The sequence below is a fragment of the Anomalospiza imberbis genome, chromosome 10 (assembly GCF_031753505.1).
Source record: "Anomalospiza imberbis isolate Cuckoo-Finch-1a 21T00152 chromosome 10, ASM3175350v1, whole genome shotgun sequence".
In the NCBI taxonomy this organism is placed as follows: Eukaryota; Metazoa; Chordata; class Aves; order Passeriformes; family Viduidae; genus Anomalospiza; species Anomalospiza imberbis.
The window spans coordinates 20,750,001-20,777,346 of record NC_089690.1 but is presented as its reverse complement, the minus strand read 5'-3'; the positions used below and the strand labels follow the sequence as shown (position 1 = coordinate 20,777,346).

Here is a 27,346-nt window from a genome sequence, read left to right as displayed (position 1 = left end):
ATCCCAGGAACATCAGAAGAAGGATGGGATATCCCATTGACCACAGGGAGGTGCAGAGTGGAAAATCCCTGGTTTTCCAATTTCCCTCAGTATCCTGCAGTGTTTGTTTGCTCTCCAAGCCCCAGCTGTTGGAGTCAGGGGATCACACGAGAACATCAGGGCTCCTCTCTTGAACAAACAAATGCAGTAGACTTTACCAGAGAAAAACATGAAAGTGCAAATCCCAGGAGCTACAAACCCTCCGGAAGACAAAAGCCGCAACATTTATTAATTTGTTGAATAACCTGTTGGGGCCTGACTTGATTCTCAAACAAATGGAATTAGAATATCAATAGCAGAACATTGGGTTCCTAAAATATTCAGAAGCAGCTTCCTTTTATGTAGTGCCTTTCATGAGAGCTGCTTCATGAGGTGCTTTGCCGTGCTAAATAATAAATAACAACACACACACACACACAAATTAACAGCTGTGGCCAAGGCAGGAAAAGATCTATTTCCAGCTGACATTAGAGAGAAATGGGGAGGCAATGAGGCAGGGAGATACAAGGGAGGTTGGATCTGGGTCAGCTGCTTGATTTTGACCTTAGTTATTATTGGTCATTGGATATAAAATATAGCGAGTGCTTCTGGAGCCTTCTCTGGCTGCTTGGAATTGCAGGAAGCAGAAAGCACAGAGTAAGAAGGACCCAGCTGGATTCTGAGCAGGGAAGGGGGGACAGAGGAAGGTTTTAGCACAGTTTGCACCAAGGCAGAGTTAATGGGATTCTTTGTATCCCTCTTCTGGTGGTCCTGCGATCACAGAATCACAGAATGGTCTGGGTTGGAATGGATCTTAAACCTCCTCCATTCCACCCCCTGCTGTGGACAGGGACACCTTCCACTGTCCCAGGTGGCTCCCGTACATGCACTTACAGAATCCTCACAATTCCTGGGATTTATGGTAATGCCAGAAAAATGTAATGCTAAAGCCAGAAAAATGTCCAAGAGCTGATGAAAACCAAACCAGGGATTAAGGCAGCCGGAACTCAGGTGCACAAATGTTCCCCTCGAATGAAAGGATCAGGAAATGTTTCCCACCCAGTTGACTCTCCAGCAATTCCTATATAGTAATTTTCCCAGTTCCTTTTCCACACCTGTTGCTTTTGGTGCTCAGTGCCAATTCCTTAGGAATAGATTTGTGCTTGCATGGAATTGAGCCCCTCTACTGAATTCATGCTTCTTGCTGGGAGAGCCTTGGAAAGCCCCTTCAGCCTCAGCACTTAATGTCTGGCGTTATGTGGGGCTGGAAAGTGATTCCTCCCACGGCAGCCTCGGAGCAAGAGGCAGCTGGAGCTTCCCAGGTGCTTGGGTTGATGTCAGCTGAGGTAGCTTTATGGCACTTTAAGAACAGCAGTTTCGTGGCAAGTTGAGAGAAATGATGGATTGAAGCAGCAGTTGTGTACACAGTGAGCTCCAGAACCTCCACAAGGCAGTGGATTTATCCTTTATTTTCCTGCCTGTGAACAGGGAATGGCAGCCATTCCCTACCCTGAGGGATACTGGGACATTTGATATTTTATATATATATATATATATATATATATATATATATATATGATATAGGTGGGAAGCTGAAGTTAAGCAGCTGAAGTTGGAAAATACAAGAGCAACTGGATATGAGTGAGGAGTTGCAGATGGGAGTTTCTCCTTTCTTTCATAGGGATCCTTATTGTGTTGCTGAGGAAACCTTTTGACTGTGCCTTTGGATTTGGAGTTTCTTGGAATTCAAAACCCTCAAGTGTGGATGTAAGTTAAATAATTCCTGGACAAGTGCTGCAGGTTACAGCAGTATTCCAGCAATCATGTTGGGTTTGCTCTAAAATACAGATTTTCAATATTCTTTTAAAAGGAAATCATCTGATGAATCTGAGAGAGCTTGTTCCTACCTCTGGCTGGTTCCAGCCTCACAAAGGCCAGTTCTCCTTTTTGGAGGAAAACCTGGTGGATCTGCGCCTTTGGGATGTAGCTTTGGTTTGCTTCTTTAGGCAGGAACTCTCCAGGCCATAAATATCTTCCTTTGTCTTTCCCTGAGGGCTTTCCTTTAATGGGACAGGTTTTTTCTAGTTTGGAGTGGAACCACAGACATTAACAGCCCTTTCCCTATTAATCAGATGCTGTAGAAGACTCTGGGATCTGCTTTCCTAAGGGAATCAACAGTTGTGAGCACACAGAATAGGAGAAAATTAACAGTTGTGAGCACACAGACTGTGTAGAAATGCAACAAAACACCCGACCAAAATATTGGCTGAAAATCTTCCTCATTCATTATCCTATTTTGTGAAGTTTATCCTGTTATCTGCTCAGTGGGAGTATTATTCCAATTAAATGTGCTTCCTGGCAATTGCTTGCAGCATTTAAGTCTTTAGGTGCTTTCGGTGCTTGAGGAATTGCTGTTTCTGCTCTAACACTGGGCTAATTCTCCACGGAAATTGTCCCTCTGGCTTATGGATAGGCCCTTAGGAATAGACTATTGGGGACGGGGATGCTGCAGTCACAGATTTTCATCCCTTGGGTGCAGCTCCAGGGATCTGCTCCTCTCCTGAGGAGGGAAGAGGGGAGTGATCACCCCTCATTCATCCCCTGTTCCAGAGGAGAAACAGAAACCTTTCCTTACCCTTCCTGATAACAAAGCCACAGTGATTCCTCTCTCCCAGGGACAGGCAAAAGACCCAAATCATGGCCAGAGGAAGCTGCTCAAAAACCCACCAGAGAAAATTATGGAGGTCCTGTGACACCTCAAACTCCTGCTGACCCTTCATCCCTTTGAGGCTGAGGCCCAGAGGACCCCCAAGCCTAGGATGAGCTCCTGTGGATGTCCCTTGGGATATATTTCACACGTGGGATGCCATGGAATGCTCACATCCTTGTGGAATCCAGCTCATCTCAGCATGATTCCCACTGGCACCTGCCTGTCCCCTCCCTCCGGGAGTGTTTCTGTCCTCTGAGCTCTGAAGGAGCTTTAGTCCTGCAAATGAGGGTACAGGATTCCTGCAGAGGGACAGGTAGGTGCTGCTTCATCCCAAAGCCTGGATGCATGCTTGGAATGCAGCCCTGGATTCACATTTAGCACACACACCATACTTTTCCCGATGCCACCTCTGGGGTGTTTGCTGCCTTCAGGCCAGCCCTGGCTGAAGCCTGTGCTCCATCCCTTGGTGGGAAAAGCACAGTCCTGGCTCCCAGCCCCACACCCTTACACGTGCTTCTCCAGCAGGAATTGCTAAGCGAGGAAAAGCTGCTTGTAGGCAGTAGGGTTGGAGGATCAGGTGTCTGGTGGCCAATTTCATTGCAAATAAAGGCTTTACTTTTGTTTTATCTCTCCTTAAACCTGTGAGCACCTGTAAGAGGCAGTGCCAAAAAAAACCTGCTGCCTGAACATGGCTTGGGGAGGGGGGAAAGGCTCCACCAGGTAAGTGGCTTCATTATCAAATACCTGAAAACCTTTTTGAGCTGTTTAAAGCAAGCTCTGGTCCCGGTCTTTGGTGAAACAATTACCATGAAGAACTCGCTGGTGTGGCTGCTTGGAATTGTTCTGCTCAGCTGAGTGATCTGATTTGATGAAAAGCTTGGAGTTCTCTGTCTTTATTTCTCTGCTCTGTCTCCTTTCTCATCACCAGGAGGTTTGGATTTCCCCCTGCCCTGCAAAGCTGTAATTCCCCGCGGGGATTATTCTGTCGGTGTGTTCACAGCTGTGTGTTTGCTCCGAGCAGGCGCCTCCTGCTCTCGCCCAATTGTGGAGTTTTGCTCGAGTGGAACAACCAATAACCAAAATATGCAGTTCTCGCCTCCTTCATTTGCCTTCTGATGTGACAGCAAGGAAACTGAGTCCCTTTTCCTGCAAACTAGGACGCTTAGGGGGGCTAAACTTGGATTTCATCTGGCATCAAATGCAGATAAATAACCCTTGAGCAGAACAGGGCAAGGCATTGCTTGCATGGCCCTGAGGCTTCTGGCCAGGGGAAGGGAAGGGCAGTGCTCAGGGCTCTGTGCTGGGCTGGCTTTGTCCTCCTCTCCTGGAGAACCACTTGCCACTTTCTGCTTTGCTTCCTGAGTGGGAAGATGGCATTGTTGGCACTCCTGCTGCTCGTGGGACTGCAAGGATGAGCTCCCAGGAGAGACTGAGCAGGCTTGGGAAGAGCTGTGGATGCACTCCAGGTCTTCCTTCTCTTAAGATGTGGTGCATGAGAGGCACCTCTGTGTGAACTCCCCCTCCTCCCATCCCTGAGCCCTGGGCTGGCCTTGCCTGACTGGTCACACGCTCATGGAATCTCCTGAGCTGGAAGGGATCATCAATCCAGCTCCTGGCCCTGCACAACAATCCCACCCTGGGCATCCCTGGCAGCGCTGTCCAAAGGCTGCTGGAGCTCTGGCAGCCTTGGGGCCGTGCTCATTCCCTGGGGAGCCTGGGCAGTGCCCAGCACCCTCTGGGGGAAGAACCTTTCATGATATCCAACCTAAAGTGCTCCAGCCGTTCCCTGGGTGCTGTCCTTGGTCCCAGAGAGCAGAGATGGGAGCTGCCCCTGGGCTGCTCCTCCGGAGGAAGCTGCAGAGAGTTGTCCGTGCAGGTGGATGGACAATTCCTGCAGGGATGCAGAGCAGGATGGTCCAGCCCTGCCCAGCAGCTGGAGAGGGGCAGCTTTAGTGCGATGCTCTGCGAGACAGTAAACATCAGGTGAGACATAAAGAACAGCAATTTGGCTGTTGTACTCGCTCGCTGCGGGAGGAAAACGACCCCTTTGGGGCACAGAGGGGCAGTGCTTCCCTCCTCCTCTGCTGCCTGGGATGAGGCGAGGAGGAGGGAAGCTCCTCCTGGGGTGTGGAGGGCACCAGCTGTGCCCAGTGCAGCCTCTCCCTGAGGATGTGACCCCCTCCAGGAGGGCACAAAGGACCTCAGCAGCGAGATCTGTGTGAGAGGCAAACACACCACAGCAGGGCTCTGGTTCCTTGCATTGCTGTTGGATGCCCTTGGGCTCCGAGGGCTGGCTGCGACTTGAGAGGGAAGAGGTGCAACCTGTGTTCCAGTGATAGTGTTTTAATTTCTTCCTCTTCCGTGCCTGGTTTACACTTACATAGTTTAATTTTAAAGTCTCCTCAGTTTTTTTGGGGGGTTTTTTTCTCTCCTTATTTTTTTTTTTATTTCGTACAAGGTGAATGTCGAGCAGTAATGTAATGAAAAGTTGACAGGCACAGATCTTTTTTAATAACTCTTATGTTGTGTAGCCTAAATTGGTTTAACCATAGCTGAGCTGAATAATAAGCAGAAGGGAATTCATCTCATGAACCACGGATATTTTGTAAGTCTCCTTTGGAAAGGGTTCAGAGCTCTGGCTCTCATTTCCAAGAGTGGGACTGTGGTTTTTTGTGTGCCTTTGGTCACCAGAGAGCTGGGAATGGCAGGGATGGGACCCACCATCCTCAAGTGGAACTGAGAGAGAAAGTAAATCCAAATCCATCCCTCTCCAGACAGAGCACATTCCTCACGTGCTGCACAGTGTGGAGCTGCACCAGCTCCCATTGGCAGCCTGCAGTGGGATTTTGGGAAGTGCTGAAGACCCAGCAGCTTCCCAGCCCTTCTCCCAACACCCTTCACAGGAAGCTGTGGTGTAACCCAGCGTGGGAGAGGCTCTGGGGATGGCAAAGGGAGAGGAGAGGAGCATGGAATGTGCAGCTGGGTGGGAATGCAAAGCAGAGCTGCTCAGAGGTGTGCCAGTGGGCTGAGCTGATGGGCCTGAGCAACCCTGGAAGTTTTGGGGTGCAGCAGATCCTGAATGGAGAAGAGGAACTGTGGAGTGCTTGGCTGTGAGAAGGCTGCCTCTGGTTTGCCTGGCTATGGGGAAGAGGCTTCCAGAGCACTGGGGGGCTGGTGGAGGGAAAAAACTTGCTAGTCCTTGGGTGAAAGCTGGGAAATGATTTCTGCAGTCAGTGCAGGGCACACAAATCCCCCGTTATCCCAAACAGAGTGAAAAGCCAGTTTTACAGAAGCCTTTCCCATCTTCCTTCTCCAGGTGTTCCCTCTTTTCTTTTTCCATGTCCTCACTGCTGATACCATTCATCTTCCTTTCAGTCTTGTTTTTTCAGGGATGACTTTGTTGTTTTTCTAACTTTTGGCTCTCTCTTCACAATGTTTTGCATGCATTGACTCCATTCTCTCTCTGTCATTGTGACAGCAACAACACAGTGCAGCATCCTCCTGATGTCCCACTGCAGGCAAAACGGGCATGAAACAACTTCTTCTGGGGACCAGGAAAGTTGTGTGGGTCAGTCACCAAGCTGAAACACTCAGCCTCTGCTGTAAGGGTGCTGCATGGAGGAGATCCCTGTGGTGTGCTCTCTGCCTGTGATTTCCCGGTGATTTTCAGGCTGGGTTACAGAAAGGTTCCAGTCAAATGCAAAAAAAAGGAACTCCTGTGATGTAAAGTGTGATAAATTTGACCTCTTGAGGACATGGACTTAAAATCCCAGAACCACAGGATTGTTAAGGTTGGAAAACACCTCCAGGATCATCGAGTCCAATCTGTGACCGATCCCTACCTTGTCACCAGCCCAGAGCTCTGAGTGCCACATCCAGGCATTCCTTGGACACCTGCAGGGATGGGGACTCCAAACCTCCCTGGGCAGCCCCTGCCAAGGCGGCCCACCCTTACAGTGGAGAAATTCCTCCTGATGTCCAACCTGAACCTCCCCTGGCACAACTTGAGGCCGTTCTTTTTCATCCTGTCCCTGTTCCCTGGGAGTAGAACCTGACCCCCCCAGATGCCCCCTCCCGTCAGGAGTTGTGCAGAGCCAGAAGGTCCCCCCTGAGCCTCCTTTTCTCCAGGCTGAGCTCCCCCAGCTCACTCAGCCTCTCCTGGTGCTCCAGCACCTAATCCAGCTCCATTCCCATCTCTGTATACACTCCAGCCCCTGAAGGTCCTTGTCATGAGATGCCCAAAACCGGATACAGCACTCAAGGTATGGCCTCACCTGCCTGGGTTTAGGCAGCTCAGGACAGATCTTTATTTTATCTGCTCTCTGCAGGTGTTTTCTTGCACACTCTCCAATAACATGGCCACACATTATTTATTCTGCACCTTGCTCAGTGCCTACAATGAGAGAGGCTTAGAAACCTTCCTTGTACCAACTGCTGTTGTAAAATAAGGCTTGAATTGAAGTGATATTTTTTTTTTCCATGTGAAATCGTATTGATGTCCAAAATACCTTTAATCCTGGCAGCACAGGCCTCTTACCATGACCATTCCTCATTGCTCCCTTGCTGTGGGGTTGATTTTTCTTTGAATTGGAATGAATTTCGCACTAAGGAGTTCAAAACAAAGAGGGTTGATCTAAAAATGAGACCTTTCACTTGGCCCCGAGCAGTCCTCTCATTCAGCAAACAACTCCAGCTCTGCACCTTTCTCATTCCATTTGGATAAAAAAGATAAAATGGAGAGTTCGTTTCATCCTTCAGCAGCTCCATCCTCGGGGCAGCTCTGGATTTGGGCTGGATTTGGGGATGGATGATCCCTGCACTGTGCAGGAGCAGCAGGAGCAGGGTGTGGGTGATGCAGAGCACAGAGCAGAGGTGCCAGGGCCAGGCTGGAGCAGCCTCCCAGGGTTTAGGGAAGATGGGAATCTCCATCCATGCATCCTCTGTGATGCAGGGCAAGGAGCTGAAGGATCCTCACCTTGGGAATGCAGATCCAGGGCTGATGTGGGGAACTGCAGATAACTCATCAGAAGTTTACAGGAGGTTTGACTCAGTGCAGGCAGGGCTGAAGGATGATAAATGCTCCAGAGTTCGTCAGCCTGGTGACATGTGGAATAGCAAAAAACTGCTTGGTATATTCAGGAGCTTGAGCTTTAATCTCTGACTCCTCAGCTTCTCATTTTTATATGTGACATTGCTGGGAAATGAATTTATATATAAAATCATTTCTATCTGAAATCATTTATACATGATGTGCTGAGAAATGAAATATTTTCAACTACATTGTTCAGAAAAGTTGAGCCACATTGGAGAGGAAATGAGCAGTTCTCTGTTGAGACAGGGTTTGGATGTTGTATAGTAAATAATAATTAGGGTGATAAAAGTCTGCAGTGAACAATTATCCATTCCACAAACAAGGCAGGTGTTTGAGGGGGAAAAATAGGAGGCAATTGGGTAATGAGGCTGTAGCACAATGTGTGAGCACAATGTAATTTGCACAGACAATTTAAATCTGGCATGGGCTGCTCTTGGAGCACCTGACATGGAAACATGGATATGTCCTGGACATGATTTTTGATGTAACACCACATTAACAATTATGAATCTTTCTGTGCAGAATGACTCAGTGCTCCTGGCTGAGCTCAGGCCCTGGAACAACCTGAGCTGTGGGAGAAACAAAACAGAAGAGGTGGATATTTGGTGCTTGGCTCCAGTTTGGCCACTCTGGCTGCCCTGAGTGAGGGGAGACGTGGCCACTGCACATTTGTTATTCCACCCTTTCCCTTCAGTCCAGCTCACTGACAATCCAGCCCTGCAAGAGGGGGGATTTGCTGCTTTGCAAACAGCTCGCTCCTGCTGCTCAGCCAGGTTAAGGAGCAGCCTGCCAGCCCTCCCAGCGGTGATGGGGATTTGCTGGTGGATGCTGGGGATTTCCTGGGATGCTGAGGCTGATTCCCAGCCCTGCCGTGGTGCTCATGGGGTGCAGGGAAGGCAGCAGGAGCCACATCCCCGCTCCCAGTGTGCTGTGCTGGGTGTGTGGGCAGCCTGTCCCCCCTGGCCGTGGTTTCTGTGTCCCTGCAGCAGGGATTGTGCTGCTCGGGCCCAGCTCCCTCGCCGGGTGAAAATGTTTCATCTCAGACAAACACTTGTCTCATTATCGGCCTGCGCTGGCTCTGCACTATCTGCTCACTGCCTGGCTTGGAGACACCTGTTCTGTGTCCAAGCATTTGAGAGAAAAAACTCTCCAAAGCTGTCAACAGACATGAAAAGGCTCCCTGTTTCCATGGGAACGTGCTCGGCTGAGCCCCGAGGATAATGAACTGCTCCCCGCCTGCGGAAGCACTGGCCGCTGCTGCTGCAGGGCTGGGCGAGCTGCTCCCGGGGCTGCTTTGGACATGCAGGTCCCTGAGGTGCTGTCCTGCGGGAGCCATTCCCAAAGGGGACACCATGCCCTGGCAGTGCCCGTGGAGGGGGTGGATGTGGGACCTGGGCTGGAGGAGCTGGGAGCAAACACCGGCTGCTCCCACGCTCATTCCCTCTGGAGCTCAGCTCCTCCAGCCTTCACCAGTGCTCTGAGTGAAGGGTGTGGGATAAAACAGTGTCATGGGGCTGCTAAAATCAGCCTGGGTAGGAATGTTTAGTGCTGGGATCCACATCTCTTTTCAGTGGGAAAGTGTTGGAAGAGTTCTTGTGCTGTGACTTCAAGGGTGCATCACAGAATCCCAGAATGGTTTGGGCTGGCAGGGACCTTAAAGCCCATCCAGTCCCACCCTTGCTTCCACTAGCCCAGATTGCTAGACACCTTCCACTAGCCCAGATTGCTCCAAGCCTGGCCTTGGACATTTCCAGGGATCCAGGGACAGCCACAGCTTCTCTGGGAAGCTGTGCCAGGGCCTCCCCACCCTCATGGGGAGGAATTCCTTCCCAATATCCCATCTATCTCTGCCATCTGTCAGTTTGAGCATGTCTACTCTGAGTCTGCTGTGCCCACCTTTTCCTTCTTACAGTCATGGAATCGTTAAGGTTGGAAAAGCCCTCTCAGATCAACAAGTCCAACATCAGCACCAGCACCACAGCCTTGTTCACCACTAACCCATGTGGTGCCACATCTCCACCTTTTTTTGAACATTTCCAGGGATGGTGACTCCACCACTACCCTAAGAAGCTGTACCAGTGCTTTACAAGCCTTTCCATGTAAAAAATTTCCTAATATCTAATCTAAATCTCCTGTGGCACAACTGATGGAGGTCCAGAGAGTTGGAAACTTGAACTGGGATAACTGTGAGAAAGAAAGGACAGGATCAACAGGTGCCTGCATAAGTAGGACAGGATGTCCTTCATAAAGGGCAGGCATCAGGCTCCACAGGGCTCTTCAGGAATCTTTGAAGGCATCACAGGGCATGTAGACAAGGTAAATCCTGTGGACAAAAATCCACTTAGATTTCTGGAAGGCTTTTGATCACTTTCCTCAGTGGAGCAGCTTAAGGATGCTAAGCCCCTGTGGGCTAAGAGGAAAGGTCATCCCATGAGTAAGTGCTGGAAAGGCAGGAAGAGCCTCTCACCCAGGGAGGGAGGGAGGCCAGCAGTGGTGCCTTGCAGGCATCTGTGTGCCTGCAGCTTGTTCCCTGTTCCCTGTGCTCATTAAAGGTCTGGAAGGTCAGTCAAGATGGAATGGAAAGGTAGATGATGCTAAGAAAGGGTGCTCAGGAAGGGAAGCACCTCGTGGGACGGAGTGACCAGGAATAAAGTGGAGAATGCAATGCAGAGAAAGGCAGGGATGCACGTGGGGACAGGCACTTGTCAATCCATGCAAATGCTGAGTTCTGAGCTGGGCTCTCACTCCCCAGGGACATCCTAAATTATTCTATGGAAATGGTATGGCACAGCTCTGCTGCTCTCCAAAAGCAAGAGGATTAGGGGAAAGGATCAGGGAATAGAACAGAGCCTACAGCCAGCGCTCTGTGACTTGTCTGCTCAGTCAGTTCCACACACCCACCTCATAAAGGACTTCCAGGAGCTTGGAAAGGCACGGGGAGGAGCAGCAAGCAGCAGCAACATGGGGAGAACTTGAATGTGAGGAATCATGGAATGGTTTGAGTTGGGAGGGACCTTAAATCTCATCCTTTTGTGGGCAGTGATGCCTTCCACTAGACCAGGTTGCTCCAAGCCTTGTCCAACAAGAATTAGGTGCTTAACAACAGCAGTAGCAGAGGGAATATTCAAATGAAGATGATACTTCATAATTAAACACATAATTGCACATTGCTCCTTGCAGGGTCCCTCAGACTGGGTGTCTAAGTTGACAGACTTCCCATGGGATGTGCTCTAGCCATTCTTCAGGAAATGGAGGGGAAAATGAGATGTTTATTATTCACATTGGGAGGTTTCTGTTTCCTACTGTGGTGTCTGATTGTTAACAGAGAAACTGCACACGGTACTTTGTGTTGCTTATTGGGGTTTTGGGCTTTTTAATCTCTGCATTCATGGCTCTTTAAAAGCTTACAAAAACAGGTTCCCCTCTCCATGAGGCTTCTGGTTTTCTTAAGGGAGATTAGACAAGGTGCAAAGGCATCTCTTCTGCAGAGAAGACAACAGTGAAGTGTCTATCGGGGAAAGAAGGAAAACCCCTCTTGGGAGCACTTGTCAGTTCCCCCTGCTATTTCAGGTGTCGGGCTCCTGCACGGCATTTCAGAGTGGTTTGCTCTGTTTATTTGGTGTTCCAGACCAGAGGGAAAGGTCAGCTGAGGAGGTGACCACTTGCACTGGATGGCCATGATCCCAAAGGGATGATCCCATTTGCTACTGGGCTCCTAAGACCCATTCCCAGCCCAGAAGAGAGTTCTCAGGGATGCATGTCACCCAAAATAAAGCCAGCAGGAGCCAGCAGCCAGCTTAGTGCTCGAGCCTGTAGCTGGAGTGCTGCAGGGATGATTCTCCAGCTTCTCCAGGTTTTCATTAAGAGTCTTTCAGCTCTAATGCCCGGGAGCCACTGCTGAGCACTGCCACTCTCTTATGTTACACGCTGTAGGAGAGTGAAAGCAAATAAGTCTAAAAGTGTGGAATAAGTCATCCTAATGTCAGGGATATGAGGTGTAAGTGCCCTGCTGATGGCAGAGATGTGATTAGCCCTGGGTCAGGAAGGTGTAGGATCACACAGCCAGCACTGCTGTGTGCTTAATTTTGGCAAGGTGCTTCAGCACTGCATCATTTATCCCTGTTCCAACCTCTGCAGCTGCCTGAAAGCACTGCTGCCTCATCCTGGGCAGCCCTGAGGCCTGGCTGGGACTCTGGGAATCTGTGCCTCCCAGAACAGGACTCTGCTGGGGAAATTTGTTATCTTACCCTGCTCCTTTTCTTTCAACAAGGAGACAAATAAAAGAGCCATGGCACAATGGACCAGAAAATTTAAATACAATAATGAGAAAACAGGTAATAAAAGTTAGTTTGGCAAGAGGCTGCCAGGGCTGGCGGGGTGTTCATTATGTGCTGGATCAGGAAGTCTATGAAATGTTAGTGTGAAGGGAATTCATTTCCCAGTAACAAGCATGACAGAGCAGTGAATCGAGCAGGAGGCTGTCTGCAGGCACCAGGGTGCTGAGGCCTCATCAGAATGTCACTTTCAGGGACTTTACTTGAAGAGCATGTTCATTTGAGCTTTGAAAAATCCAAATTTTTTGCCCAAAGCAAAGATAGGTCCATGCTCCGTGCATGGATGTGCTGCCAGGAAGAACATCCCACCTGGGAACACCTCACCTGGGAACAACCCACCTTCCCTGCTTGGCCACAGGGGATCATCCCTTTCTTTTGTCTCGTGTCTTGCCTCTTCCAGGCTCAGATATCCCACTGAGGATCTGTGCTCAACTTCCAAGGACTTTCTGCCCATTGGTGTGACATGGAAAACCTGTTATGGGCAAATCCATGGGGCTCTGAGGAATTCAGCAGTACTGGGGAGGGGAATATAATCTCAGAGCTGAGGGATGTGAGGCACAGAGCAGAGAGGGGAGGATGCAACAAGCCGAACCACAGGAATGTGAGTTTATGGGGGACTGGCAAAGACTAAATCTGGAAGGTAGGTCTTCTCCAAAACTTGCTCAGCAGGGTCAGGCGGGAGGTGAGGATTCTGCAAGCTCTGGAGATCAGTTGGTGTAGGCACACAGCTTGTGGTGATTGGGATGGGGCCCAGCCTCATCCCCAGTGGGCACAGCTGTGAGAAGCAGGTGAGCAGCACTGACAGCAATGAGCCATGGAGTGCCCAGGTGCACTGAGCAACCACCAAGGGAACAGAGGGCACACAGGTGCCATGCATGACCATGAGGGGATAAAAGGCTGGGCTGAAGAACAAGAAGGGTGGAGCTTGCAGCCTTCTGAAGTGCCGTGATGTTGCTCTGTATGGGCAGACACCTGAAGCCTTCTGATGAGGTGAGGTGTTACTCTGTATGGGTTGGAGCTTTCTGCAATTGTGTGGTGATACTCTGTGTGTTGTGGCAGTCTCAGCTGTGACAAGTCTGTGCAAAAACAAACAAACACACAGCACAGAGGTGGCTTCTCTGGGGATGGCTGTGCCAAAGTGGAAAGAAAAGTGGGATATGGCTTGTAAGCAGGGAGTGCTGATCCCAGAGCCCATGCCTGGTGACAGGAGCATGAGGATACTGTAGCCTATTTTGGGAGCCCAGGCTGGCTGGGCAAAGCATGAAACTTACACCAAGCCACAGGGTTATAAAGCCCAGACTAAAACATCTCTTAAGCCCAGGCAGGGTGCACCAGTCTGTAGTTTTTCCAGTGAGCCTCACAGGGGGATGGTAGAAGGGAATTATCCCTCCAGGCACTGTCAGAGCTGTGTTACTGCTGGGAACCCTTCGGTTTGCCTGGAAGTCCTGCTGAGCCCTCCCCTGGAATAGTCACTCCCTTTTCCTTGGACCTGCCCTCTCCCAGTCCCTACTGCCATTAAGTGCCAGCCAACCTTGCTGTGGCAGAGATTTCCGGGCAGGGGCCCTCCAGAGTTGTGTCTTTCCTGTAGTTTTCTCCATTAAATCCATCCTGGGTCCCCATCATCCTGGTTGAACCTTTTTCCTCTCCTCCCAATGTCTTGGAAGAGCAAAACCTCTCTGCTGGGCACAAGCCAAAACCTGGGTGGATGAAACTCAATGTTCCTAATCCAACCAAGGGACTGCTGGGTCTGACATGGCTCGCACAAGGAATTTATAGCTCGGGGATGAATGCTCTGGAAGTGAGACTCATATTAGGCTGAGAAAAAAGGAAGAGGAACTAAGAGGCAGGAATATAAAGATGGAAGTCCTCCAAAAAAGAGACATTTAGTGCAGGGACTTTGCAAGTCAGACTCAGTATATTATATTTTTATTGCTACAAGAGTCTGCTTGGTAATTTGTGCTGCCCTATTATTGCAAGAGAATTAATTGCACGGTGGCTCTCACTGAGCACTGGGGATCTGCAGGAGGCAGCCAGGGATGGAGCAGCCGAACATCCGGAGCCTGCGGATCTGGAGCCGGGTGGGAGTTCTTGGCCATGGGGCTCTTTCCTTGCGATTGAACAGGGAAATGGAAGAGCTGAGAATGAAAGGCTGAAACAAATGGCACTGTTCAAACCTTGCAATGTGATTTTTAAATGAATATCTGCAGCCCTCTGGGCTGCCTGAATAGGCGGGACTGGCTGTCTGATTCCCTGCTCCTGCCAAAGGCTGGAACGCCTTCCCTTGGCTTTAAGTCCTTTGATCTATCACACGAGGCACATTGATTAAAAAACAGAGAGGAAAAAATGGGAAAGAGTGCAACAGGACCCAGGACTATGGAGGTCACTGGGTTTGCAGCAGCCTGCAAATGTTTTGCTGCCAATGTGGCCTTTCTCTGTGGCTGGAATGACTCAGGCACACAAGGTCTTTCCAAGGTGCAGAGCTCAGGTGGCAGGAGGCTTCCCTGCTCCCAAACACAGCTGGAAGCAGAAGCAGGAGTGTGTGAAGCTAGATTTCCTATGGATTTTGGAGAAAACAGGCTGTACTCAGCTATTTGCACACTGTAGTTACAGGCTGCAGTGAGTTGTCCCTAACAGAATTGCCTCCCAAGGGGCAGCTCTGGAATACTGTGCTTAGGGAATTTGGTTGAATTTCTCCCAGATGCCCATGTTTCCAGTGTAGGCAGATGTCCTGGAGTGACTTTAGGATCAGATCACAGCCGGTCACCAGCTGTGGGGCTGCAGGTGATGAAGTGCCTTTGAGGATGGGGGTGGGACAGGAATCCCGGAGCTGTGAGCCTGCCTGGGCAGAGCAGCCTCTCCTGGCTGGGTGGTGTGTGCCTGTGGCAGGGCTGGCTCAGCTCTTCCTGCATTGATCCAGTTAGGGACATGAACTGCCTCTCAGCATCTGCTCTGCTTCCAGATCCTGTGGAGCCAGCTTTGGTTCTCCACACCTGTCTTCCTGGCCTTTCTTTTCCCTGTTGGACAAACCAAATAGTATAGTTGGAGTTGTGATATGTATTCAAATCCACCCTTTCTCCCAAGGGCCTCCCCTGTTTTCTCTCTATTTATCCAAGGCTGCTTGGAATCACAGAGGGATTTGGGTCGCAGGGAACCTTAGAGTTCATCCAGTCCCACCCCCTGCCATGGACAGGGACACCTTCCACTATCCCAGATTGCTCCAAACCCCATCCAACCTGGCCTGGAACACTTCCAGGGGTGAACAGCCACAGCCTCAGCAATTGGCAACACTGGGATAAAGCAGCACCTCTGATTTTCTTACGAGGCAGAGAATGGAGCATTTGCTTCCCAGTTTATTTTCCTATTTCATCTCATGAACAACTTTCTGGGTGTCTTGCCACCTTTGGGGCATTTTATTATTTTATTTCCCTGAAGGAACCCAGGTGTAAAGCTGGGGGTGCTCTTAACCATCGTGGCTTTCATGGCACCGCCACTTACAAAGGTCTGCCCTAGGCAGGGAGGAGCAGAGTCCTGCCCATGAGCGACACGTATGTCACACACAGGGCACACACCCCTCTCTAAACCTCCTCCTGGAGGTGCCTGGTATGGCTCATTGGGAACGAGAGCTGCCTGCACCCCTTTCTGTGCCTGCATCATCCCAGCGCAGCTTTCAGATCAACGCACGACTCGCCAGGGAATAATCCTGGCGTTAGCCCTGTTCCCACTGGGCTCGGATTTCTGTTGATTGTTTCAGCAGCCCCAGTCTCTCACCAGCCGCTTCTCCCCAGCCCCGCAGCTGTTCCCAGGCTCCCTGCGCTCGGCAGGACCGAGCCCACCGGGGCCAGGGAGCCGCTGCTCGGAGGAGCCCACCCAGCTCGGACGCGTGACCCCGGCGCTGCCGGAGCCAGGAGGAGCTCCTGGCGTGTGGGGTTTTTGGATTTGTGTTCTCTGGCACGGGGCTGAGCGGCTCTGCGGGGGCCAGCCCGGTCTGGAACAAATCAGGGAGCCCTCCGGTGCTTTGTTGTGTTTCTGGCTGAGGCACTGGGTGAGTCCTGCTGCCTTTGCTGCTCTCCCGTTGCCGGCGAGGAGCCGAAACCTCCCGGCAAGGCTCCGGGAACGAGCACAGAGGCTGCGGGGAGCGTGCTGGGAAGAGGATTCTGCTGGAGGAGGATGAAGGCTGTAACTCCCTTTTCCCGCAGGCTCCGGTCCAGGCAGGCACTGGAATCTTCCGCTGGCTTTGCCCACCAGCCGCTGGGGCCAGGAATGCTGCGCTCCCGCACTTCTGGCAGGAGGAAACAATTCCTTGCTGGCAAGTCCGTACACATGCACAGGATCTTTTCCAGCAAGATTTGTGATGTTTTCGAAGACATAAAGTAATTTGGGTCTAATTAAATCGTTGGAATTGCTGGTGATGGATGACTTGTAAATTCATCTTGCGAAATGCTGGCAGCTGCCTCGGGGATCGGTGGGAGCTGCTGCCAAGGTCCCCCAGCCACGGTCCAAAGGGTGTAACCCCCAAAGCCACAGCAGGGGTGTTGGAAATAACTTCCTCCATAGAAAAGAGCTGTTGTGTTGGCCTTGTTTCCTGTTCCTAAAGGCTGCTGCTCCGAAGGTCCTGTTGTCATCTCTGGAATACTGAGCAGGTTTGGGGTATGTTTGAAATGCAGAGATTAAATTCCAGTTGCTGAAAGGGGATCAAGGACCTGGATACCACAATACCTGCAGGGTCTTGCTCACAGTGGGCTGCAAAGGCCTTTGCACTAAAAGGGAACAAATGGAAACCACAATGGTTTCCTCTTCCATTAGAAGAAAATTCAAAGAGAAGCTGGATTTTCCTTCTTTTCTTTTTGCAGCCTCCTTAAAGTGGGGTGTTTTAGCAATATGCAGCCAACTTTTTCTTGTGCATTAAATAAAAATATGACCCTGGTACAGAGCCAATGTGTTGGGAAAAGAAAGTCCTAGACCTGGGGACTTGGACCTTTGGGGCTAACAGGATTTCTGAAGGTGGTGTCAGGCTTTCCCCTCTCTTTAGGGCTCACTTAAGGAGCTCACCTGCATTTTTACAGCTGTAATGTGAAGGGATTAAGAAGCATCTGGAGCTGTTGCACCTCTGCTCCTGAAAAATGCAAATCCCAAGCTTGGTATTCATAGGATCCTGAAGATCAAAGACACAGCTCTGTGGATGTGGCATGGCTCTGCTGCTCCTGCTGAGAAAGTCAGCCCATAGGGACAGCTCTGGGAGCTGCTGGTCCAGCTGAGAACAGCCACAGAAGCTGCTCTCACATTCCCATTCCAGCTTTTCCTGCTGTGCTCTCAGGGCTCTGTGAGCCTGTCTCCTGAGGGAGCATGAGGGATCACCCACTGCCAGCCTAGCTTTCCAGGGGTGAGGACTGCACAATTTTCCAGCTGCAGTTTGTAGAGAAAATAGCTCCTGGAAATACATTGCAAAGCTGATTCTTTGGACCAGGAATGCTTTTCCTTAAGGTACTCAGGGAGAAAGGGATTCATGTTGGATGTAATGAGTTAATACAAACGGCACAGATTGGATGTTTTGCCTCGGGATCAGGCAGAGTCGGTGGCTTTTGTCACAGAGCAGTGCTACATTGGATCTTCACAAGGAAAGAAATTTTCCTGAGGGAAAGCATTGCCAATGCGCAGGAATTAATTTCTGTTGAGACGTGAAGCTGCTGGAGCGGGGCCCGCAGAGGCTGTGGAGGAAGGGCCTGGAGCATCTCTGTGCCCAGGAAAGGCTGAGGGAGCTGGGGCTGCTCAGCCTGGAGAGGAGCCCCAGCTGAGAGGGGCCTCAGCCCTGGCTGGCCCTGGGTGCAGGGAGGGGCAGAGCAGGGCCCGGGCTCTGCTCCGGGACCAGCAATGGCACCAGAGCCACGGGCAGGGACTGAGCCCAGGAAGTTCCACCTGGACACGAGGAAGAACTTTCCTGGGCAGTGACGGAGCCCTGCACAGACCGCAGAGAGCGTGTGGAGTCTCCCTCACTGGAGATATCCCAGAGCTGTCTGGGCACAATGTGTGCCATGGGCTCTGGGATGGCCCTGCTGGAGCAGATGGACCCACTGAGGTCCCTTCCAGCCTGACCCATTCTGGGACTCTGTGTGACTCTTCTTGGTGGGAGGTTCTTGTACCATAAGGCAACATTTTGCTGAGCAATTGCTGCCCCCAAACATTTTCACATCTCTGTGAAAAATTCAAAATGTTTGGGATAAAAATTTCTCCAGAGTGAAAATGTACGCAAAAATAAAGTGGGAAAAATGTGATTTCACCACAATTCTTACCCCACCACATTATGAAGGATAGGGAATGAGATTTTTCCGTACCTTACACCGTTGTTCCATATTTCTTCATGGAGCTAAACCCAGCTTTACCTAAAGCTATAGGGGCACATACTCTGCAATCACTTTGCACTCAGGAATATGTGTTTGCAAATGGAACACTAATCATTCCTGCTTTCCCAGCCCGTCTCTGAGGAATACATAATGTAATAAAGCAGACAAAAGTTCCTGTGAATAGGGGAACTTTACGAGGGCTGCTCCTGGGGTGCTCATCACAGCCTCATCACGGAGCGACGTGACAGCAATGCCAGGCGGGAAGGCTCCGCTGGGAAGGGTGGCGCTGGCACTGGGGCTTGTCACAGCCTGACAGGATTCATGGCATATCTGCTGGCAGCGTGGTAATTAACTCGCCCCACCAGCAAGCACTGAGGGCTTGGCTTGCACGGGCTGGGTGATTAATTTGGGCTATCAGTTATTTATTTATTTGTTGTGCCTGGGAGTGCTCTCCTGCAAGTGCCACGCCACTGGCAGACGGAAATTCAGCTTGTCCTTAGCGCTGGATGTTTTCCTGTCTCCTGTGCAGTTGGGAATGGGGCTGTCTGAAGTGACAACACCCAAAACAGAGAAGCTGCAGCTGCCTAAACCCTGGAAGTGTCCAAGGCTGGGTTGGACAGGGTTTGGAGCAACCTGGGATAGTGGAAGGTGTCCCTGCCCATGGCACAGGATGGAATGGGATGTGTTTAAAGTCCCTTCTGACCCAAACCATCCTGGGGTTTTGTGAAATGGGGAGATCCCTGCAGGGACTGCAGCAGTGAGCTGGGGCTGGGTCTCCCTGACTGCCAGGGGGTTCCTGGTGGAAAGACCAAGGTAAAACACTCAGTGGCATGTTCTGTTTTCCTGATGTGTGTTGAGAGCAGGACACACTGGGAAAAGATGGATCAGAGGTAGAGGACACACTCAGAATTCAAAAAGTTGCATTAAGGGAAGTGATCCTATTAATTTGCTTTTCCGTATGTTTCTATACTTAAAAATTCTCAAGTATTTCTGCATATAAAACTCCCCCTGCTGCAGTGTTGCATCAGTGGGGTTCATGTTTTCGGGGGAAGAGGCATTTGGGTTGTTGCTTTCAGAGGTCTTTTGGAGAGAATTAAGGTAGTGAAACATCCCAGTTTATCTCAGCTGAGATCCTGACCTCACATGGCAGCAAGAAGGACTCTGTTTATTAGACAAGCAGGAAGTTACAGGTGTGATGCATGTGCAACTCCTCTCTCTTCCTCGTGGTGGTTCTTCCATTGGAGTTATTCCCATGTGGAATAGCTCAGCCCACTTTTTCTAGAGGGCAGGAACAGCATTTTCCTCCACATTTCCCCCTGCATTTCCCCCAGCCTCTGCCTTTAGGAGCCTGATTTTCTCATCTTTGCTCCTTTGCATGTTCCTTGCTGCTCCAGCTGATCCTGGAGGAGGAGGAGGGAGAGCCTGCTGCTGGGAAATGTCCTGCTCCATCTCCTGCTGCCAGGGCAGGCCTTTGCCATGAAGGGGGATGTGTATCCTTGCTCCCTCCCCTCCCAGCACGTGGGAAGCTCCTGGATGAGCAGCTCAGCAGCAGCTCCTGTGCATGGCCCTGTTCCCAGTACATAATGGGTTCTGCCTGATATCCATTCTCCCTCTTCCTAATAAAGTGGTACCACCTTGGTGGCAGAGCCAGCCTGGAAAATAATACAGCATTTTGCACTTGGAGGCACGGGAAGGCAGGCTCTGGGGAGTGATCCTCCCCGAGACACAGGAATTATTGCAATTACCCAGCAATTGGAGGGAAAGCAGAATGCAGCTGCAGGCTTTCCAGGCACACTTTTCCAGCATTAATATTTTTAATTAAGGTTATTGGCAGTGAGTTGTGATTTTGGCAGAGCAGATGGCACAACCTGAGGGGTGAGCTCTGCTTGTCCCCGTGGTGGGGGACAAGGTGCAAAGGTGCTTCTGCAAGTCTGCCTTGGGCCTGTGCAACCCCTTCTTCCCTCCTGCTGAGGGGTCACTGCGGGGACAATGCCATTCTCCTTCAGTTCAGGGACTGTTTTATGAACTTAATGAAAATTCCAGGAGGAGTGAAGTCTCCTGCTTGCTCCTTGGCTTCTGCTGTTAGAGACAGGGGTCCAGGAGATGTGGTGAGGCTGCCAGAGGATCAAAGGCATTTCATTTTTTGAAAGCATCACATTGATTTTCAAATCAATCTGGTTTACGTACTTCTGGAGACTCTTCCACCTCCACCCCACCTTGGCCATCTCGTAACACTTTTATGAGTTTAAGAATCTCTAATAATCAGTTTAAGAGTCTCTAATTATCAGACACTAAGTGGTTTCCCCAAGGTCACATGGAAAGACAGCGTCAGATCAAGGAGCCAAGGCTGGGTCGAATACACCCATGGATCATCCTGAATCCTTAGGCCAAAAAGTTCTGCTGTGAGGGAGTTTTTTGGATGGTGGTGTGGGGTTTTGGGACGTATTCAACAACCACAAAGGGCCAACAGCCCTGCTTGTGCTCTGAGGTCTTCACCTTAAAAACGTTGTGGTTTGGTTGTTCTGCCAAAACAGAGACCCTGAGGTTGCCAGGAGGTGGTTGGCTGGTATAGGACATTACTCCACCTTCTGTGGGAAGGACAGAAGGCTATGTGGGGGTTTGGCTTTGAGGGTAGGAAGGCAGCAGTAGCCAAAAAAACAAGTTTATACTGCATATTATATTAATCAGGAGTGTTTAGTTTTTGAAGGGTCTGCTGCTCCATGTCTGCATAGTGAGGAAGGAAGAATTACAGGGTGCTTCCAAAATATCCCATTTAAGGTTTGCAGCTGGAGCCAGTGGTCATAAGGTCAAGGTTAAGCTTTGGGACAGTGACCTCAGGTTTCTGGAGTGGGGCTAATAATGTGTGTCCTCACATGTTGCCTCCTGTCTGGAATTGTCATCCAATTGTCATTTGCCCTCAACTACCAGAGCCAGGCTGCTGGATGGGCAGGGAACAGAGGTACTCTGCCATGCCTGGAGCAGGCTGCAGGCAAACCTGGAGATGGATGCAGCTCTCAGCATCCTGGAAGTGTCCAAGGCCAGGTTGGATGGGGCTTGGAGCAACCTGGGATGGTGGAAGTGAATGGGACATAAGATCCCTTCCCACCCAAACCATTCCATGGTTCTATTAACATGAACTTACTCACCTGGACCTTTCCAACCTCACTGCATTTAAGGCAGCATTTTCTGGAGCTTGAATAAAAGTCAACTCCACATAATGATGCCATATCTCAACATTGCCACCTTTTCTTCCATTCTGGAAATGCTTCACCTCCGTCTCTGTCAAAGCTGACAGGTAAAGTTTGGTCTGGATTTTCTGGCTCCTGAGCTCTGTGAGGAGCTGATGTAAACTGGACCTCACAGAGATGGTGGAAACCCAGCACCTTGCAAGTGACCCACAGCTCCTGTGTCCCAGGCAGTGGATGTTGATATCATAAAGGAATAATACCCATCGTGATTCCGTAGGCAGGAGGCAGCTCAACCCATCTCTACTCCTTCAATTTCAACCCAGATGCAATTTATCAACGACTAGTGGTTGTTTATTAGGTTAATTCACAAGCTGTTTGTTGGGCACACACTCACAGGGGTTTATTAACAGTATAAATCCCCTAAGATCTTTCATTTCCCCATGCCTGTGACTGTAGATGCTAATTTAGTAATTCAGACCTCACATATGACGTGTCCTCAGCCTTTTAAAGTAAAAGTCAAACCTGACAGGAGATTTTTCTCTTTAAGTGAAGACCAGCTTGGACTGGGAAAACCTGGTCTAGTGGAAGGGGCAGGGGATGGAATGGGATGAACTTTTAGGTCCCTCCCAACCCAACCCATTCCATGATAATAAAGCCAACCTGCAGGATCTGGGGAGAAGGGAGAACAAGGTGGCTCCTATCCCTGTATCTCTGGAGCTCAGGGCTGAGCTGCAGTGAGCAGCTTCCCAGAAGTAATTTCCAGGCGAAATTGCTGTAAAGAAAAAATTGACTTTTGACATAGGCTGATAAGCACTGATGTTTGTTTCCAAGGGCTTGTACTTTATGCAATTTAATGCCTAACAATGACTGACAACAGTGGTGATGGTGAAAAACATTAAAAAGGAAGGAACTGCAGTCATTTCCAGCTGCAAGCTTCTCTCCTGGTGGGTTTTTTCCTGTGATTTTCAGCATTTAGCCTGCTTGTTCTTATGCTATTGGTTTTGCAAGCTGAGACTTGCATCCCCAGACACTGAATTTCCAGCTGAAGTAAACCCAAAAGTCTCTGCGAAGGATGCAGTGAGTGTTGCCTCATCTTTGAAGGGGAAATGCCTTGTCCCTCTCAGATTATCTTCATGAATGGGCAAAATGCAGTGAGGTTGTGTCTTTCTAAGAGACACCTCTGAACTGGAGTTCCTGCTACAAGTCCTGTTTTGAAGGAAAGAAAAGCTCAGTTAAGCTCAGTGTTTCCCTCATCAATCATTCCCATTCAGGTCGATATTTCTGTTAGGACAAATATAACAAGGAACTGGAGTCTGGAGGCCAGAGAGGAATGAGCAGCAGGAGCCTCTGATTCTTCTTTACTGGTGGTTAATGTGGTGTGGTCTAAAATAAATCCCTTCAGGACATTTAGAGCCTCTTTAAGTACCCTGAGCCTGGTAGAGCTCCGGCCCATTCCCTGCTCTGTGTCACCCATGGTGTCAGTCCTGCTCACTCTTCCCATCTGTCCTGGGCATGGTGAGGTGGAATAGCCTCCCATTCCCAAGCAGAACTCAGTGGGGACAGAGAACAGAAGTGTGAGCGTGGTTTGAGAGGACAGGGTGGTTGGAATGTTCTTGGTGTGGGTCAGGAGCCTTTCAGATACGGCTTTTTCAAACCTGGAACTTGTCAGTGTTGGAAATGTGCTGTCCCAGGTGGATGTTTGTCCATCAAAAGAGTGGAGGGCACAGCATGGATGTGGGGCCCAGGGCTAGGTACAAACAAAACCCTCTGGCATTTCTCCTCACTCTGAGAAACACATGGAGGGGCTGGAGCGTGTCCAGGGAAGGGAACGGGACTGGGGAAGGGTCTGGAGCACCAGGAGAGGCTGAGAGAGCTGGGAAAGGGGCTCAGCCTGGAGAAAAGGAGGCTCAGGGGGGACCTGGCAGCTGGTGACTCCACGTCCTGTCTTTGTTTCAGTGCCATTCATGGCAGGACTTGTCCCAGTTGCCCTGTTTTTATGGACTGTTGATCCAAGGATCCTGAGTCAAACTCTTTTCTGGTGTCATAGCTGATGAATTCCTGTCTGGATCCAGATATAACCCTGGAACCACCAGGAGCTTGGGGGTGGTTGGAAGGTGCTGAAGTGCTGTCAAGTGAGGTGGGCTCAGCTGAACGAGTCTGTTGACAGCTTGGAGCATGAATACTTCATGCTTCATCCCTCATATAGAGCCCTCTTTGTTTATTCCCATCTTTATTCATCATCATCATCGTTATTTATTAATTAAGTTGCTTTGCCAAGCCAACTGCGTGAGCTCATGTCTGGACTTGGGTGCATCCATAATTAATTGCAAGTGTTGTGTTATGTTGCTGTGAGCAAAGGAGTGAAGAGTCTCAACGAAAAGTCTCTGGAAATTCAGAGATTACATCCACAATCCAAGTACTTCCTGACCAAGAGGAAGAACTGGAGTCCAACATGTTGTTTAAGGGGTTCATGTTTGCACAACACCTTCAGAAATGACTGATCCTCTGTCCCCCTGTCAGGACTCTTCCTGAGCATCTCCAAGTCTGCTCTAAATCAAATCAAGTTTTTCCTTTTAACACCAACTTCCTTCCCCCGCTGCACTGACCTTCCAATGAGAGGCAGGGAGAAGAAGATATCACACGTAAAACAAAGTGAGAGGAACCCACAAAGAGGGAACCAAATCCCCCCAAAGTGTCACCTTGCCAGTTGGCTTTTATTGTTTTGATAGTGAGGCAGTTCCGCTGACAAATCCGTTATCGGCCACGTGCCACGCAAAAGCAGGAATGTGCCAGGGCATTGGAAAGTCCTTCTGAAATAACACAGCTCAGAGGAGCACTTGTTAGGGACCAGGGATACAAATGCATTCCGAGCATCCAGAGAACACTCTGGAAGGGGCATAAATCAATCCTGCTTAAACTGCACCGTTCCCTGGAAAGTCTCGGCATTTGGATGCACGACAGCAGAGGAAGCGGGAGCCCGGACACAGAGGCAGCAGCCTCCTGTCCCTGGTAAGAGGATTTTATTCCAGCCAGCACCAGGTGGCCTTCCTGCTGATAAATTTCTATCAATAACCTGAGATTGGGAAGGAGAAAAACCCTCAATCCTCCCACCCTTCCTAATTTTAGTGCCCTCCAGTTCCTGTTAAACCCTGTTCCTGATTTAGACAGAAAGGTGCTTTCTTCCTGCAGGACACAGACCTTGCAGAAACACCTGCTTGGAGTTCCTGCTTAGAGTGGTAATGTGGGGGTTTGCCTTGCCTCTTGCATCAAGGCAGCACAAGTGGTGCCAGGGGCACCTTCTTCCACCTGCAAGGGACAGGAGGAAACAACCTCAAGGGGAGGGTCAGGTTGGGCATCAGGAGGAATTTCTTCATGGAAAGGGTGGTCAGGCACTGGGAGGTGGTGAAGTCCCCATCCCTGGAGAAATTCAAGGAAAACTGGACGTGGCACTCAGTGCTCTGGGCTGGTGACAAGGTCAGGATCAGTCACAGGTTGGACTTGATCGCCTTGGACATCTTTTCCAACCTCAGTGATTCTGGGACTCTGGGATTTTCAGCATGGACATGGGAAGGTTTTTAACAGCTGGGAGAGCAGTTAGACACGGGTAGAGATTGAGTCTGAGCAAGCCAACGTGTCCTGACTCAGCTTGGGATTCACCTTCCTTTTTACCCTCTCCCACAATAATGTTTTATATGCTGATCCTCTCCTTTTCCCATCCTTTCCAAGCTTTCTTCCATGCTTATACTTCCCAATACCAGTATACACCATTCTGGACAGTATCTTGAAATAAACCCTTTGCTTGAAAGAATTTAAAAATAGGCAGAGTTGAGTGAAAGGTTTTGCTCAAAGACTAAGACTAAAACATGAATTTCAGCAGTTTTATCCCTTTTGCTTTTCTTCTTTCTAAGAGCCTTTTTTCAAAAGCCAACATGAAAAAATCTAAATACATGAGGCTAATCACATATTGTAAATGCACACTAAATAAATGTCTAATTTGAGCTGTGTCTCTGCTGTCAGGGGACTGCACAGGCCATGACCTCCTGTATGTGGAGGATTCCCAGGAACCACAGGGATTTATTTTATTTTTCAGATAACTCCATTCGTAGCCGCTTCACGGCAGTATTTGTTCAACACGTTGGAGATTGATGAGCACACCTGGAGCTGAAGCCAGTGAGCTGTTCAGGAGTCAGGTCCATTCCCATTAGTTCCTAGGCTTAACTTAGTGCACATGCAACCCCGGAACTCCATATTGTAATGCTTGATGCTTTCCTACAAGGCCAGAGTTAAAATCAGAGAATGCTTTGGGATGGAAGGGACCTTGAAGCTCATCCACTTGCATGAGCCTTCCACTATCCCAGGATGCTCCAAGCCCTGTCCAACCTGGCCTTGGACATTTCCAGGGATTCAGGGGCAGCCACAGCTTTTTCTGGGCAACTGGTGCCAGGGCCTTACCTCCTTCACAAGAAGGAATCTCTTCCCAATATCCCATCTAACCTTGTCCCCTGGCAGTGGGAAGCCATTCCCCCTTGTCCTGTCCCTCCATCCCTTGTCCAAAGTCCCTCTCCAGCTCTCTTGGAGCCCTTTAAGGCACTGGAATGGGGTCTTAGGTCACTCCCCTTTCTTTTCCAGGCCTTCTCAGCCTTTCTACCTTAGAACACAGCATGCAAAAGGAAAAGCAGTTCCCTAAATCCTCTCAATCCCTCTACAAAAGGCTCCATTCTTCCAGAGCTTTGGGACAGGAGCAGAGGAGAATTCCACCCACCTCTCCGGAATCAGCATCAGGACAGCAGCGCTGAGAATTTGCATGGAGCATCCAGCAGCTCCTGCTCGTGGAGCTGTGAATGTGTTCATTTTTTAGCTTCAACAAGGTCATTCCCACTGCTAAGCATAATCCTGACACATTAGCAGGAGTGCTGTCCAATTCATTCGCACTCCATTAAGCAGCACTGCCGGGAAGGTTTTCCTGCTCTCTCGGAGTTCTTTCCCCCCAGTCACACACAGGGAATCATCTCTCAGGAGCTCAGGTGGCCATGAGGGGAACACATCGAGTCTTGCAGTGCCTGCTCCCCAGGGTGGGTGTGAAACCTGAGGCATTCTGGTGGGACTGGGGATCCCATTGTGGTGACTGGGCTGTAAACTGGACATCCCTTTCCCTGCAGGGCAGTGCACGGTGACATTCCATAGCCTCTGTACCGTTGCTCGGGGATTTTCCTCTGCTCTGTTTATTGAGCTTCAGAAAAGTCACCAGAGTTTCAAATGTCACCGTTGTCAACTTTTTGTCATTCCAGATGAAAGTGGCAGCTGATTTTTCTGTTGCTCCCACCTGGGATTTCCATCAACATCTCTCCAGGCCACTGCCTGCATTTCAGACTTTCTTCCTGGGAAAATGCAGTGCTGGGGTTTTCACAGCAACCTTTCCACCGAGTTTGAAAGATCCTCTGTGGGTTTGTTTCACTGCCCTGATTTTGTGACAAAGCTCAGGGAGTCTCCTGCCTCGTCCTGCTTGGATGGGTGTCAGTTCTGCATGAGCTGGGCCAGCCTGGGAGGGTGCACAAGGAAATATTCCTTGTCAATTAAACTGGAGAAAGTGTCAGCAGGAGAGGAGTGAAGCAGCCTCCTCTGAGAGTTCTCCCTGGGGACAGCAGGTCCTTTCCTGTCCGGATTCC

The 27,346-nt window shown here is 50.0% G+C and overlaps 2 long non-coding RNA genes across 2 annotated transcripts in view; both read left to right on the top strand.

The window, feature by feature from the left end:
* Positions 1-27,346, top strand: part of LOC137480180 (uncharacterized) — a 222,304-nt gene that overhangs the window by 186,972 nt on the left and 7,986 nt on the right. The window lies entirely within an intron of this gene.
* Positions 13,020-26,890, top strand: LOC137480154 (uncharacterized). The gene is made up of 3 exons (XR_011002728.1): positions 13,020-13,144; positions 18,622-18,749; positions 26,409-26,890. It is a non-coding gene; the product is annotated as an uncharacterized lncRNA (long non-coding RNA).